A 6,000-nucleotide genomic window follows, 5' to 3' on the forward strand; every position below is an offset into this window, starting at 1 on the left:
GTCAAGATATAAATTTTAGATAATTATAGAGTAGATTTTCTTTTCTTTTATGAGTTGATATCATTTAAATGATCTGTATTCTAATCTGTAGACTCTTGCTTATTAATTTGTTTTTTACTTTTACTTTTTTTTGTTTATTCATCTAGTATATCTATACCTTCCATACTTGTAAGGTAAGATGCAAAATCATATTTTTAGTTACTATTGTAGCATACTTTCATAGTTTTATTACAAAAATAATCTGCTAAAAACATAATTCAGATGCATAATATAGCACGGCATCACAAGCGGGCAACACTCACAACCATTTTATCAGCAGTGAATCAATATGTGGTGCATAAGCCGCCCTATGTTTCTGTGTCATCTCAGCATTCTACTCCTTTTCTATAGTTGTCTCACTGGTTCGAACCAACCTAACAACAATTTCTTAACATAAGACAAATTGGGTCGGTAGAATTTTAAGTAGGTGGGTAGAATTTAGCTGCATTCGAGTTTAATTTGGAGAAATTATTATTTTTGGTTAATTTAAATTTCATATTGGAGAAAGAATTACTTAGAAGAAGTTAGAATTGATGTGTACAAAATTGAAGTCAGTAGAGTTAGTTAGTAGTTTGTTATAAAGTTAGTTAGACAAGTTAGGTAGATGACACTGTATATAACAATCTGTAAGTCACATTGTTGAGTATTACATTGAATGAAAATTTCACAGTAAACTTCATCTTCTCTGTAGAATTAGCTAACATGGAGAAATCTAACATGGTATCAAAGCGTCTCGATCTCTAAAGCTTGTGGAAAATAGTCATGGCGACTGTCGATAATGAGTTGCCTGAGAAGCTTGGCCACAATCATCCTCTGTTTCTGAGTTGGATTGACAATTCAGGGGCTACACTAATTTCAATTCAACTGACAGGAGCAGAAAACTTCTCGATATGGAGTCGTGCAATGAGAATTGCAATTTTAGGTCGGAACAAGCTTGGATTCATTGAAGGAACATGCTTGAAGGAAGCCTATGGCCCTAATCTCACTGCTCTATGGGAACGATGTAACGCAATTGTACTCTCATGGATCATGAACTGTGTATCCAAGGAACTTCTTGGAGGAATTGTTTACTCAACAAATACAGCAGCTGTATGGAGTGATCTCAAGGAAAGGTATGACAAAGTAGATGGATCTCGAATCTTTCAGTTGCACAAAGAAATCGCTTCAGCAAGTCAAGGTACCAATTCAATCTCTGTGTATTTTGCTCGTTTGAGAGATCTTTGGGTAGAATTTGACAGCATCACCTCTGTGTCTGGATGTGACTGTGTTAAATCAAGAGATTTTGTCTTGTTTATGGATAATCAGAAGTTGTTACAGTTCCTTATGGGACTGAATGATACATATGAATAGGCTAGAGGCCAAATCCTTATGATGATCCCTTTACCAACACTAAACAAAGCTTACTCTATGTTAATTAAACGTGAAAGTCAAAAATCTATCTCACAATCTCACAATTCTGGAAATCAACCTGAGATGAATGCACTTGCCTCTATCAGAACTGGTTCTAATTCTTTGAATAGATTGAAGAAACCTTTCTCTCCTTATAGTTACGATCATAATGTTGTCTGTGATCACTGCAAGCGTAAAGGTCATACTAAGGCAATATGTTTTCGATTAGTTGGGTATCCACCTGATTTTGAGAAGAGAAGAAGGGAGAATCGGATTAACAATCAATCAGATAAAGGGAACTATCATAGTGAGAGAAATGGTGGTAATGGTAATTTTCATGCTGAGAGAGGTGGTGGTCACTTTCCTGCTGAGAGAAATGGAAGTGGTGGTCATTTTCACACAGCTCATAATGTTGCTAATAATCCAGTGAGATATCAGGATCATGCGCCTAATTACACAGGGAATATGGACTATAGCAAAGGTATGGAAGTCATCCATGAACAATATCATCAGATCTTGAATATGCTTGGAAAGTCTAACCTGTAGGAGACATCAGATATGGCTTCTAGCAACTCTGGCAGTGCTAACTCAATTTAGAGTTCCTCCTCAACTAACACAGCAGGTAATACTATTAATCCCACAGTAGGGGATCATAATTGGATTGTGGATTCCGGGGCAACAAATCATATGACCTACAACCCAAACATGCTAGTACAAAAGAAGCTTCTTTCTTCTATAACTCCTAATCAAGTTCACCTACCTAATGGAGACACTACTACTGTCACTCATTCAGGGTCTTGTAGCATCACCAAGAATGACAATATTCAGGATGTGTTAGTCATACCTGCATTCAAAAGCAACCTCTTGTCTGTGTCAAAACTTACTAGAGAATTGCAGTGTTCAGTCTCCTTCTTCCCTGATTTCTTTGTTTTTCAGGATCTTTACAATGGGCAGGTGAAGGTGATTGGTAAAGAGTCTGATGGCCTCTATTTTCTTCCCACTCAAAATCCCAGAAAAGACTATCCTACTCATATACATTCCTTCAGTGCTAAAGAGGACACTCCCTCAGCAGACTCTCAAATCTGGTTGTGGCACCAAAGACTGGGACACACCTCCTCTAGTGTCTTAGCAAACGTTATCCCTATTTCTTCTAAGCATAGTTTAGTAGAATTGACAAATTGTACTATTTGCCCTCTAGCTAAACAACATAGATTACCTTTTTCTCATAGTACTTCCATGTCATCTTTACCATTTCCATTGTTACATATTGATGTTTGGGGTCCATTCAAAATTCCTACACATGATGGAAACAGATTCTTTGTTACCATTGTGGATGATTGTACAAGAATGTTGTGGTTGTTTTTAATAAAATTGAAGAGTGATGTTTGTGTCATTCTAGCAAACTTCTTTACTTTGCTTCATACACAGTTTGGAGTAGTGGTGAAATCAATTAGAACAGACAATGGTACAAAATTTGTCAATGCTGAATGTCACAAGTTATGCACTTCATTAGGCATTGTGCACCAAAGAACTTGTATCCATACCCCTCAACAGAATGGTGTTGCTGAGAGAAAACATAAACATATTTTAGAGGTAGCCAGGGCCATCAAATTTCAAGGGCACATTCCTATCAGATTTTGGGGACAGTGTATTTTAAGTGTTGCGTATATTATTAACAGGTTGCCTACTCCTGTTCTAAATGGAAAATCACCTTATGAGGTATTTCATAAGTGCAAACCTTCTCTACAGCATATTAGAATCATTGGTTATCTATGTTTTGCCAAAAATATGTATATCAATGATAAATTTCAACCCAGGAGTGTTGTTGCTATTCATATGGGATGCAGTGAGCAGACTAAGGGTTATGTTTTTTATGACTTGAAAGACAAACATTTCTTCATCAGTAGAGATGTTATCTTCAAGGAGTCTATATTTCCATTCTCTCTTCTCTCATCTACTACCTGGAAGCTCTTTCCTACAACTGTTAGTTCTACAGATGCTGATCAATGCTCATCTTCTGACCTCTCTAGTCCTTCACCAGTTCCTATGGTGCCAGCTCACACTTCCGAACCACCTATTCAGAGAAAATCCCAAAGAACTACTACTACTCCTATATGGATGAAAGATTATGTAGCAAATGTTGAAAATGCTCCTTCCACACCCAAGCCTTTATACTCTATTGATCAGTACCTGGGGTATGACAAGTTGACTGCACCTTATCAGGCGTATATATCTTCTTTTGGAGCTGATGTTGAACCATCCAGTTTTGAAGCAGCATGTAGGGATCCTAGATGGGTTTAGGCAATGCAGGTTGAGATTAATGCATTGGAATCTAACAACACATGGCAGATAGTTCCTCTGCCTCCTGATAAAACAACTATTGGTTGCAAATGGATTTTTAAAATCAAATATCAAGCTAATGGGCAGGTTGAGAGATTTAAAGCTCGGTTAGTTGCTAAGGGGTTCAATCAGAGGGAAGGATTGGACTATTAGGAGACCTTCTCACCTGTTGTAAAGATGGTGACTGTTAGAAGTGTGTTAGCCTTAGTTGCGGCTGGTAATTAGCATGTACATCAGATAGACGTGTTCAATGCCTTCTTACAAGGTGATTTGCATGATGAAGTCTATATGACTCTTCCACAAGGTTTTCAACTTCCACAGGGATTTAATGGGTAGGGGGAGAAACCAGTGTGTAGGCTCATCAAATCCCTCTATGGATTGAAGCAAACACCAAGACAATGGAATGTAAAGCTCACTGAAGCACTCATTAGATCAGGATTTGTACAAAGTCAGCTTGATTATTCTTTATTCACTAAAAGAGTTGGTATTGCTATGGTGATAATCTTGGTATATGTAGATGATATGATGATCACTGGCAATGACATCAACCTCATTCAGGAGACAAAAAGGACCTTGCAAAGTTCATTCAAAATGAAGGATCTTGGAGAACTCAAGTATTTCATAGGAATTGAGTTTGCTAGATCTCAAAAGGGAATAGTGATGCATCAGAGGAAGTACACTCTTGAGATCATTTCTGAAGTTGGACTCAGTGCTGCAAAACCAGCTACAACACCACTTGATCCATATGTACAATTAACCACTAAAGAGTATGATGAAGCTAATGATAGAGGCAATACTGATAGGTTACTAAAAGATCCTAGTATCTACAGAAGATTGATAGGGAAACTCTTGTACTTAACCATTACTAGACCAGACATCTCATTTGCCACGCAGACTTTAAGTCAGTTCTTGCAACAACCAAAACAGTCTCACCTTAATGCTGCACTACGAGTTGTAAAGTACATAAAGGGACAAGCAGGTTTGGGAATCTTATTGTCCAGCACAGGCAGTAAACAACTTCAGGTATATTGTGATTCAGATTGGGCCACATGTCCACACTCCAGGAGGTCAGTGACAGGATTCCTAATCAAACTAGGAAATTCTCTCATTTCATAGAAGTCTAAAAAACAGGGAACTGTCTCCAGAAGCTCAGCTGAAGCAGAGTACAGGAGCATGGCTACTTCAGTGTCTGAGATAGTATGGATAGTTGGACTGCTCAAGGAGCTAGGAGCAAGAATTGAAACACCAGTTATCAATCACAGCGACAGCAAATCAGCAATACAGATAGCAGCAAATCCAGTGCATCATGAAAGAACAAAACACATAGAGTTGGATTGTCACTTCATAAGAGAGAAGATACAACAAGGCTTGGTTGAAACAAGATACTTGAACACCAAAGAGCAAATAGCTGATCTACTGACAAAGGGTCTAAGTAGAACTCAACATGAGTACTTACTATCCAAGTTTGGTGTATTAAATTTATTTATACCCTCAAACTTGAGGGGGAGTATTGGAGAAAGAATTACTTAGAAGAAGTTATAATTGATGTGTACAAAATAGAAGTCAGTAGAGTTAGTTAGTAGTTTGTTATAAAGTTAGTTAGACAAGTTAGTTAGATGGCACTGTATATAACAATCTGTAAGTCACATTGTTGAGTATTACATTGAATGAAAATTTCACAGTAAACTTCATCTTCTCTGTAGAATTAGCTAACATGGAGAAATCTAACATTTCAGTCAGTTAATGACTGACACGTCATTAATGAAAAGATTAATTATTAATTATTAATCTTAAAGAATTTGTTAAGTGAAAGGGTAACATAGGTCCATATAGGTGGATGGAAGGGTATTTTGGAGCCCAAAGATGGCAGGAGGATGTTTTTGTTCCATTTCCTATACTTGAAGGGTATTTTAGGCCCTCCTCCGTTGATAAAAACATGTTATTTCAACATACTTAAAGATACTTCAAGTTGAGGACGAATAAGTTTGAGTCAATTTTAAGCGATTGAGATAGAAATGAATTAAGAAAGAGAAAATAAGGAGAGAACAAGTTAAATACAATAAATCAAATGAGAAATAGTTTTATTAAATTAAAAAGATAAACCGTTGAAGGTGTGATATATTTTGTTATGTTATTATTAGATATATTTTGTGAAATATGTCTTTTTATTTTCTAGTTATTAGATTGTTATAAAACAAATATAGAATGTTACAATAACAACAACAACAACAA

Source organism: Solanum stenotomum, chromosome 9 (assembly GCF_019186545.1).
Source record: "Solanum stenotomum isolate F172 chromosome 9, ASM1918654v1, whole genome shotgun sequence".
Lineage (NCBI taxonomy): Eukaryota > Viridiplantae > Streptophyta > Magnoliopsida > Solanales > Solanaceae > Solanum > Solanum stenotomum.